An 11,352-nucleotide genomic window follows, 5' to 3' on the forward strand; every position below is an offset into this window, starting at 1 on the left:
AACTTTTGAGCATTCGCTTTATTTTGTGCGGGTACTATTGTACCTAACACACCAACGGAAATATCTGGAACGCGGAGAGGAAACAATTACATTACACTTAAGACTACTTTTTCGACGTATTTCCGCAATTTCCGTTTAACTATACACTCAAATTACCACATCGTTCCATTGATGGAATTCTATTTTAAAACCAATATTTTAATGGGAAGAGTATTTTGTTAGAATTTTTATCCGAAAACGTTATACAATCACAATTTCGGTGAAATTGCAGGCAAATTTATGTTCGTATATGAATTCTTCAAATAGAGACAAAACTTAATGAATTGAATGGAGTTTATTACAATAGCCAATAGGCAGCCAACAATAATGTATTTTCTCGAAAATATATTGCCAAAATACTTTGGATAATCCTAAAGTTGTTCGCGGAAACTTTATTCGTAACTTTATTTCAATTGAAGCAATATTTTGTTTGAATCATGTCATTTAATGATAGGTTCTTTTCAAATAGTACAAATTCGGTGTCCATTATTTGATGCCTTACTTCATATACAGTTCGATATATGCAATTGATGATCATTACATGAAACGATCTTTTTCACACACAAGTAAGCTAATAGTACACTATAAAAAGAAAATGACAAAAACGAAAAGCGATTAATCACATGTAATATTAATTTTAAACTAATGAAACTCTTATTGATGAACAAATGGAAAGTTAACTTGAGGTTGAATCATTCATCTTTCATTGGTTCAAAAAAAAATTTGGCGCGTATGAACATTCTTTGTAGATTCTAATAACTTAACTCGCAAAAGGAGCCTACTGTTATCCAATACACGTTTTTATATCCCTGATCTTATGTACTGACCCTCCGTTTATAATACACATGGAAGTTTTCTTTTCTTTTTTTCTTTACTATTTATGCGTTGTATTGTCCAACTAACTGTTATATCTTGGTATTTGATGATGATTTTTTTTTGCAAAATGGTGACGCACAACGTACAGAGACGGTATGTGTATGTGATGTGGTATGTGTATGTGATGATACGTAAGAGTTTGTGCAGGTCTGGCTTTAGAGGCTATGGATAACTACTGACACCGTTTTGAAGGCAGATACAGTTATATCAAATAAGGCTGCATGTTATTAAGTTGAGCAGTGTGAGATCCTATTGCGCGATTCTTATAAATAGCATGGTCACAAAATTTGAATAAAATCATATAAAAAACTTTAAAAAAACGCATACTACCTGTTACGAGATGACGTAATATACCCTATAGCGCTGTTCAATGTTCTTGGTTGTCCTTGTTGAACGTGGTATAGTTGTATTGTAATTATTCTACTGTGCGTGCATTTTATATTTACTGAAATTATAGGTTGGCGATGTCGAGTCAAGTGTCGAGTCAACCCGTAAAGCTAGATAAAGAACGAACATAGTGTCAAAAGCGGTGACGGATCGACAATATGCTTCAGACTCGACAAAAAGCTGTGGTACATATGAGAATGAAGAGTAATAGTTAGTCTTACTTCGAGAAGGTACGTTTATATTTCATGTTCAATGGCGACAAATATTATTCCCGCACCTTTGGCTGTGGAAATCGACTAAAATGCAGCAGTCAATTGGTCTTTCTTCCGATCACAATCGGCAAATTATAAAATAGGAACTGGCGTAGAAAAAAAGTCGGTTAGAATTCGTGTCGCCACATTGCTCGAGGTAATGGGTAACGATTGCTACAAAATTTATCAACATGTTGACATTTCTGAAGAAGATAGAAAAAGTTTGAAATCTATATTGAGCGTTTTAGATAAACACTTCGAACCTACTAGAAATGTTGTATACAGAAGTCATGTTTTTATACGTGCGACCAGAGACTAGATGAATCAATTGATGATTATGTCACTAAACTCAATGAACTAACGTCGACGTGTAAATTTGGAACTGGCCGTTGGAGTGACTGACGAGCTAATAAGGGACAAAATTATGTTGGATGGCAAAGATAAAAATGTGGAAGCTGCATTGCTTGGAAAAAAGTGAACAAACTTTGGATTTTGCAAAAGATATTTGTCGCAGTAATGGGATGGCCGATGAGCAAATGAAAAAAAGTCGACAGGACGGAAGACCATGAAGAGGTGGAAGCATTTGATGGAGAGAAAAAATCGAAGCATGGATACGAACAGAAAAGATTAATTACTGGTAACAACACAGCTGATATATCGGGTAAATTTTGTGGCAGAAATCACAAAAGAGGGGCTAGATTCTGCGCATCATATGGCGCTTTGTGTAACGCTTGCCATAAGAAAAATTAGTTTGCTGTTGTTTTTAAGCAAAGTAATCGAAAACCTTATTCTGCTAATAATTATGCCAACATAACGAGCGACTCAGCTTATAATTTTGAGACTGTTGGAAGTATTCAGTCTAGAGGTGTACGCTGGTTTGTTAATTTAAAATTGCATGCGAAACGCAGTCGGAAACCAGTTTTGTTTAAATGTATGCTCTATAGTGGCTGAACCAATAATGTGATAAGCTTCAATGATTGTTGTATAGACCTAGATTCAAAGAATCCAGCCTTACAAGAAAGCAGAGTGACACTGAAGTTTCATGATGGTCGCTTGCGGAAGCCGATTGGGCAATGCGACCTGCTATGCCAACACAACGGTAAGAGTTACAGTTTGTCTCTCATAGTTGTGGAAAGATGCCCACATCCTTCGATTTCCGATCAGACGTAGGAAGAGTTGGAACTTCTCCAAGAGGCACCATGTACCCAAGAGTCAAGGCACTGTACAGTCTATCGTGGCTGAACATCACTAGAATCTGTTGATGATATTTTAAAAAGTACGCTAATGTCTTTGAAGGTCTAGGTCGTTTTCTGGGGGAATATCATTTAGAAATAGTTAGCAAAGTTCTTCTGTTAAAGCATCAACCTCGTAGAATTGTCTTTGCAATGCGCAATGATCTTCTGAAGAAACTTACAGAATTAGAGAATAGAGAGGTAATTGCTAAAGCTACCACACCTACCGACTGGATTAGCAATATGGTAGGAGTTTAAAACCCTAGCCGGATTTGTTTGGACCCAAAAGACCTAAATAATGCTTTAAGACTTTCTCATTATCCTATTCCAAATATTGGAGATGTTTTATCTGATTTGGCTAATGTAAAAGACGAGTAAAACAAGAAAAGTAGTATTAACTGCATTTTCTAAATATTTGATTTTTTGTGGGAAGTTGCGCTCCATGCAATACTATTTTTCTAGGGTTTCTTAGAATTGAATCGTTTGACCAATGTCAACAAAACATCGCCGACAGATTTTCTCAACCTCATCCTGCGTGTCCAACACTTGTATTAATTGCAAAAAAGTTGTCCAGTCGGCCCCACACTTGTCCTGTTTGTCCCAAATTTAGGAATTTTTGTTTACAAAAACAGTTTTTCTTTCGGGAAGATAAAAAATTCCATAATCATCATTCCATTCCATGATCTTGGTAAACTTTGTTATAACAATACTGCAAAACAAAGAATGGGTCATAATAAAGTGACATATGAAAAAAATAGTAGGACTACAAGACATTTAAATAGCAGAACGGATTTGTGGAAAAACCATAATTCTCTATTTTCCTAAATACTCATGGTAATTTAATAGAATTTTAACAAACAATGTGGACTGAGTAATTATTATAAAATATGATAAGATGTGAAAGACAATTACAATAATATGAGTATTTTATTCAGTTTTAATAATTTGTTCTGTGTGATTTCTGTGTGATGTATAGTATATATAGTCATTTTCTCAGTATTACCTGGCCACGAAGAATAAAACAAGCATATGATGATTGGTGGGATAATATGGTTCTTAGCTCTAAATTCTTCATTCTAATTTCAATTTTTTGTTCAATATAATTATTCATATCGAGAGAATTATGTATTCACATCGGCTCGCATTATTTATAAGAATGATTATAATGGTCTTGAGTTATATATCACGAACATTAAATTATTTATTCTTATTTAACTTCCTAGCATCCAACTGCAGCGTGAGGGAAAGGCTCGTATAAAAGAAATTTTTCTTGCATTTCGTTGAGCCGTAGAAAGATTTCTGAATACATTTTCTTTCCTTGCAATCCGAAACCAAGTAACCTCTGTCGCTGATATCTCTTGGGACATGATATATTATCCTTCTAGCCAGGGAATGCTCTGTGTTTAAATAACTGAATATTCAGACATGGAATCGTTTCAATATCTGGTTTAAAAATGGTTTATAGCAATCCGAAAATCGTTGCTTCAAATGAAATACTGGATATGGGTTTATCTCTCTTGCACGCATCCACACGGTGTCTGAAAATAAGTTAATATTTGGTCACTTCGGTATTGCTAAATTAGAATACTCAAGACAAGTTGGAATCTGACATGGGTATCTACTGCTCGGTTAAAAAAACAATGTTATGGGCAACCTGAGAACCATTGCTTCAAATGGAATACTGGACACGGGTTTATCATTCTTGCACGTGACTAACACGATCCCAATTTCTGGTTCCAAACGTGCATGAAAAAGCTGAAACTAAATTGGAGGCTTTTATAACTCGAATAATTTAGATTAAGTGTATATTGATGTAAAATCGGATATGCTTGTGAAAAAGCGGGAAGTTCATTTGCATACTAATTACATACCGCTTTTGGAAACTATATTCTCATTCCAAACTATGGAAAACTGAAAGCACTGAACAATACAACATTGAACTAATCAGTTACAATAACAACGAACATTTTAAGAACATTTCCTTCGTATAGCTTTCCATATTCTTCGTAGATTGTCTGTTGGTCATGGAAACACTAAATAGCGAAACACTGAATTGACACGGACAAGAAAAATTGAATAATTTTTAACAACACTAAGGTAATAAAAAACGTTCATAGCTTTCCACTACAAATATTAAGAAAAAACAATCGTGTTTACTATTTTACGAATTGAGTGAAATTGTAAAAAATGAGATTTTTTCACTGTTTTGTCACCGTTATTTGCGACTTGCAATATCACGGACACATATTCTTGGTGATAATGCAATTCTAATACCTGTATAATTAACAAATTTGCGGGTAGAAAAACATAAATTCGACTTGTACTGTGTATCACAGAACTCTCTCTCTGGTTTGAGACATTTCGATATGAGACAACCATCAGTGTATACCATTTATTTGTCCTACGATAGATAGATACTGATTGACCCTAGACTTACATAACTCCTGGTTAATAACGTTGGAAACACACATTGCCAGAATGGTGAATCAAAATAATGATGCGTTGACCCACCAGGGCTTACGAATGCCGTATACATTGGTTCAAATATTACCTGTAAAGTATTGTGCGGCTATGCCCAACATTAGCACGTTATTGAAGGTTCAAATTATTTGAGGTTTTTGCGCATTCCAATTAAACTACCTGCCTTTAAATTATCTTCGCGAGCTGTCTATGCTTGGCTGCAAGCCTGTGCGCATAACTTTTTAACAATTTTATTTATGAATGAAATCATTACTCATCAGCTTGATCAACCGACATTTCTAACTCCATAGGAGCACACCCACCTAACTTGTGCACATTTTTTGCGGCAAATGCTACAATTTCTCTAGTATTTCCTTACGTATCGAAGCACCAAGTAAAAACCTTTCCGCTACTAACATCGTTTTTTTTTTTACAAATTCGTTCTGCTATTCAAATACCTTGTACTATTTTTTTCATATGTCACTTTATTATGACCCATTCTTTCTTTTGCAGTATTGTTATAAAAAGTTCTTCAAGATCATGATTAAGGAATTTTTCATCTTTCCTAAAAGATATCTATTTTTGTAAACAAAAAGTCTTAAGTTTAATTCCTACTGCATTGATAGTACACATTTTGTAAGCTGTTCCAAAATTATGACATCACTTCGAAGCAGGTTGGAATGTCGAGATATTGCGCCCACGGCACTGTATATAATCTTTTACGTTGCTTCCAAATTTTTGTTTTTAAATATTTTGACATGAAACCATGCGTTCTTCATTAGCTGGTCTTCAATATTTTTCTCTGACAGCGCCACAACAAGGTTACGTTATTGATTTTCTGCCTATCATCTTACATAAAAATGACGAGAAAAATCAGTACATTAATTGTAATTCACATATATTTCAAATCATTTCAGTAATCATTCATGTACAAGAAATATTTATAAAAATCGTCTATTTCTTTGAAAAATTCATCTTTTTCCCGGCGGGTATCGGGAATAACAATTGTATGCATTCATGCAGTCGCATCCACACGGTGTCTGAAAACATTTTATATTTGGTCACTGTGGTATTATTATTTCAAATAGAATACTCAAGAACAGCTGGCACTGGACAAGCGTAGTTACATCTCGGATAAAAACACATAAAAGCAAACGATTTTAACATTTATTAGCAACGTGAACAAAATTTTCGTCATGCTCTTTAGCTTATTGATAATTAAATCTTTGATATCACTTTGAAATCAACGTGTTGATATGTTGGCATAACATCATGTAAACAATTGTGGGTTTTGACTTGTAAACTGGAGGGATTCATTATATTCAACGATCTATATCGAGGCAATTACCGGGGTTCGGTCATTCCAAAAAATCTATTTTAACTATGCATATAAAGTTTCAAATGCATCGTTTGACAAAATACACGAGCAATTCTCAATATCGCGCTTCGGTGCTGGTATAACAAGGTTGCAGTTATATAGCCGAGCGCCGACGTTGCTGAGAAGATCTGAAATGTGCGCCCCCATAACACCCGTAATATAATTATATTTTCGAAAGTCTTCAAGCGACTTGAATTATCTTTAAGACTGAAAAATTGGAATATATTAGTTGCTGAGAAAAGCGATTTTTTCCAACCAATATTAAGAAAAACTACAACGTCCACGAGAATTTTAGCAAAACAATTCATTAGTCGACTTCGTGTACAATAGTAACGTATTTTTCAGTCGTTAGTCTGAGAAAATACATTTCTTCGTTTTTGACAATTTTTTTAATCTTGGTTGTAGGAAGTTAGAGTATACTGTTTTGCAAAATCGAGTTATTTGATCTATTTTTAAGTTTCGAAAATAAAACTAAAAACTGAGAAATAGCATGCAAAGTCACATAAACAAGCTAATGTTTACCACCATGTTATAAAATATATGAAAAATGTATCCAAACGACCGCAAAAATCTATAATTTTTTACGCCACTATTGACATCTTGCTGATCGGTGAATACTAAGACAATAAACAAGTATGATATATTGCTATGACAATTTTTATTCTCAGTGGTTTAGCGAAAAATGCATTACATCACGATTGTGAAATACAAAAGAAACGATACATTCAAATTTACGGTTCAAATTTATTACTCAAAAAATTCGGATTCGGACCGCGGTCCGCAAGATAAGTAGGCTTGATCTAGGTTACGTGTATATTTATATGAGATCGGATATTTTTATCAAAGTTCATTCGGGAAGGTTCATTCGCATACTAATAACATACCACTTTTGGAAACTTCATTTCTAATCCAAACTATAGAAACTGGACGCACTGAATTATACAGATTAGAATTTTCGACAATACGACCTATTTTGGTATTAAAAATCGACAACTTATCAGTTACAATAACAACGCACCTTTATAACAACATCTCCTTTGTATAGCTTTCTGTTTTCTTCGTAGATTGTGTGTATGTCACGGAAGCACCAAATAGTGTAGCATTTACAAGAGATTTGTTCAGAATCTTCATCTTCTGGCGTAGGATACATTTGTGGTTCTTCATCTTTCATGGGTTCCGGATACAAATGTGGTTTCCCATCTTTTGGTGGTTCATTGTGATTTTGGGGTTTTACCAACTTACAGTTTGCATGCATTTTTCTTAAAATTTGATTTTGTATAAAAATTCAAAAAGTTAATACGACTTTATTTTCAAAATACGAAAATCTACATAAACGAATTTCAAGATGGAAAATACAATCACGACGAACTGGGCGTTTTCTTCTTTTAATGCTCCGTAATACTGTTGAATCATACATTACAAAATTCTCATTTGTTAAAGTACCAAGCAACTTACTTGCATTCAACTGCAGTGTGAGGGAAAGGCTTAAATAATCGAACCACTTTTCTGCATTTTGTTGAACCGTAAAAGGATTTCTGAATACATTCCCTCTCATCGCAACCAGAAACCAAGTCACCGATGTAGCCGATACCTTTTGGGACGGAACATGAATCTTTCGTTTTGGGAAATTTTCTGTGCATGAAATCGTTTCATTATCGTCATATTGATTTATTAGTATATAAGGTAATAAACACATAACATGTTTAGTATACAAAATATGTTGTTCTTTAAATCATAAGATTTTGATGATAGTATACTGATCTATACTTGCATTCCAAGATGAGAAAATATTCAACTTAATTGGGTTTGCATTTGGGATTAAAACCAATACGCATGAATAAAATTGTTTTCGGTTCAGTAGGGAATTAAAATAAATTCAGATCAAAAATACAACTTACTTAAAACCTCTGCAGTCTGGAGTGTTTTTGAAATCAAGTCCTGTTTCTTTTGGAAAATCAAACTTTTTTGCAGAGTAGACAGATATCTGAAAATGGCATTTCAATGTAAAATTGGCCATTGGTAGATTATAGAGCTACTTTTCTGAGAGTGGAATATGAATAATCGTCGTAATATACTCAGTATTTTATTTTACGCAATATAGCACTTGAGTATGAGTGCAAAACATATACATCATGCCAGCATACCTCAGGATCAAATTTAGCAAAGAAATCTTCAAGATTGACTTCTTTCTTCTTTTCGTATCCACAGGCTCCAACAATCATGATAACCAAGATTACAATCTTCATTGTTTGATATATTTTTTACAAGTTTTCTGAAACATAAGTGTAAAATTACATAACCAAGTTCTTTAAATTTCAAACATACACATTATGAGTCAAATAAGAATAAAACCTAATGTTGAAACACAATCCAAAATAAATTTGATATCTTCTTCAAATCTCGATAGCTAAATATCAGCAACTTTTTATAGTCAACCTGAACTAACAGGATGACTGGCGTTTCTTATCATAAAAATACGAGGGAAAGATTTAATATAGAAGAGAAAATATCCGCACATATTCGTGGGCCAATCAGAGACTGCCAATTTCTCATATTTAATTAAAAATGGAAAAAAGGGTTGATTGTCGTTGGAAGGTTCACGACGTAGTTTTTGATCATAAGCTTTTGTTATCCTGTTGTCGAGCATCTAACATCGTTATTTTGGTTCTGAGGTTTCCTAATCTTACACAACCCATCCTTTATTGAAAATATTTAAAGTGGTGATTATGGCATAATAAACAGGATTGTCATGAAACAGTAAATTTATTTATTGATATCTGCATTCATAACATAACAAAAATAAACCGTACATTGAGGTAGTTCGCTTCTTTCTATTTACTTGATATTTTATCAGAATGCCATAGATATCCTAATATATTTGATAAAATAAAGAGCATTAGTTTTTCTGTACAATTTTCTCGTTTTTTCACTGAATTACTTCGTTAAAATATACACGTTTTTTTTTTCTATAAACACTGGAATTGCTGAACATTTTCAACAGGTTCACCAAGAATTTAACACGACAAAAATCAATTTCGATGCTACAGAAAGGGGAGTTGTTCGCTCGGATTCGCCCCATGGTTTAAATGAACGTCATTTTAATATAAACAAATAAGACGTTTAATACGATGTATGCAGTGGTGGGATTCAAATTTTGCGTCAGCCGGTTCTGTTTCAAAAAGTCATTTTTTTAGCAAATAAACTGATTGTTTCTAATTACTTCCTAATTAACATTTCGAAATAATGGTTAAGTACGCATCAATATGTAAAATTAGCATCGAAATTTTTGATGATGTTGTGGATTGTCTATATTGCTGAGTGTAATATATACTCGTTGATAATGAACTTGAAATCCATTGACAGCAACCAGCAATGCTAGCCGGTTTGTGGATCTCACAAAATTCCGTGAGACGGTTCTATGGAACCGGTGGGAAACGGTGGGAACCGGCTGAATCCCGTCACTGAATATATGTAGTTATTTATATCTATAAATGTCTAGGATAATGATAGTGATTTATTCATGCTTTTCTAAAATGAATAAAATCGAGTTATTGAGAATTTTAATAAGTAAATGTACGTGCGATTAGAACTAATATTCAGGAATAAAATTTCGCGCGTTTTAGTATGAGAATAAAACACTGAAAAATAAAAATTACCTGAAATATATATCTACATTTTGAAGAGATTTTTAAATCACGTCCTTTTTCTTCCGGGAAATCAAACTTCCTTGCCAAATCTCTGTGAATTGAAAAAGATATTTAAAGTAATAGATTGATGTAGATTGATATAGAATGATTTCTTTGGAGCAGAAATAAAATAATCGTCGTAACGACCTATGTTTTTCAGTCGGCACTATACCGCACGAGAATACATGAGTGCAAAAGTATTACATCATACTAACATACTTCACGGTCGAATGAATCCAACAACTTTTTGAGATTAATTATTTTTTCTTCTTCTTTCTGTTTCCGCACACTCAAACAACCTGGGAACGAAGATTGCTATCTTCATTGTTTAATATATCTTCATTACACAAACTTTCTGAAACTTAGGCAAAACGACATATGACTTTTAAATTCACACAGTATGAATCAAATCCTAATGTTAAAGATAAAACCAGAATAAACCTGATATTTTGTAAAATTTCTAATGGTAAAGTATTATCAACCAAAAGTTAAATGTGGGCGTTCTATTATACAAAAATGTGTTGTTAGGTTGATCCCATATGTCTAATCCAGACAGAGAAGGCAAGATATAATAAATACAAAAAATAACGCATATTTTCGTGGTCCAGAGGCTGTATCAATTTCTCATATTTAACTAGAGATTGAAAAAAGGTTGAATGTTCGATGTACGTTTAATTACGTATAGGTAAAAAACACCAACTAGCATCGTAGCTGCGGTTCAGTGGTCTCCTAAGTTTATGAGATGAAACTCATTCTGTATTTAAAACATTACAAACATTACTGTATTAAAACAACAAGAAGTGACACAATAAACAGTTCTTATAAAAATGTCAAAAGAGTTTATTGAGATTCTGTCCTCATAATCGCACAGAAGACAGTGCACTAAAACTAAAGTAATTAAATGTTGTTCCTAGATTTATTCATAGTTGAAATATATGAATATATTGAAACATATATACTATAAAATAAGATAAAATATCGTATATGTTTTTGATGTTTTTCAAACGTCTTGTACGTTTCATTGCATTTGATAAAACGAAGAG

At 33.3% G+C, this 11,352-nt stretch overlaps 1 long non-coding RNA gene across 1 annotated transcript; it reads right to left on the minus strand.

The window, feature by feature from the left end:
* Positions 1-8,517: 8,517 nt before the first annotated feature.
* LOC144430576 (uncharacterized) lies at positions 8,518-8,896 on the minus strand. Its single transcript, XR_013479616.1, has 2 exons — positions 8,768-8,896; positions 8,518-8,607 (listed from the first exon to the last, which is right to left on the minus strand). It is a non-coding gene; the product is annotated as an uncharacterized LOC144430576 (long non-coding RNA).
* Positions 8,897-11,352: the final 2,456 nt, after the last annotated feature.

The sequence above is a fragment of the Styela clava genome, chromosome 12 (genome assembly GCF_964204865.1).
Source record: "Styela clava chromosome 12, kaStyClav1.hap1.2, whole genome shotgun sequence".
NCBI lineage: Eukaryota > Metazoa > Chordata > Ascidiacea > Stolidobranchia > Styelidae > Styela > Styela clava.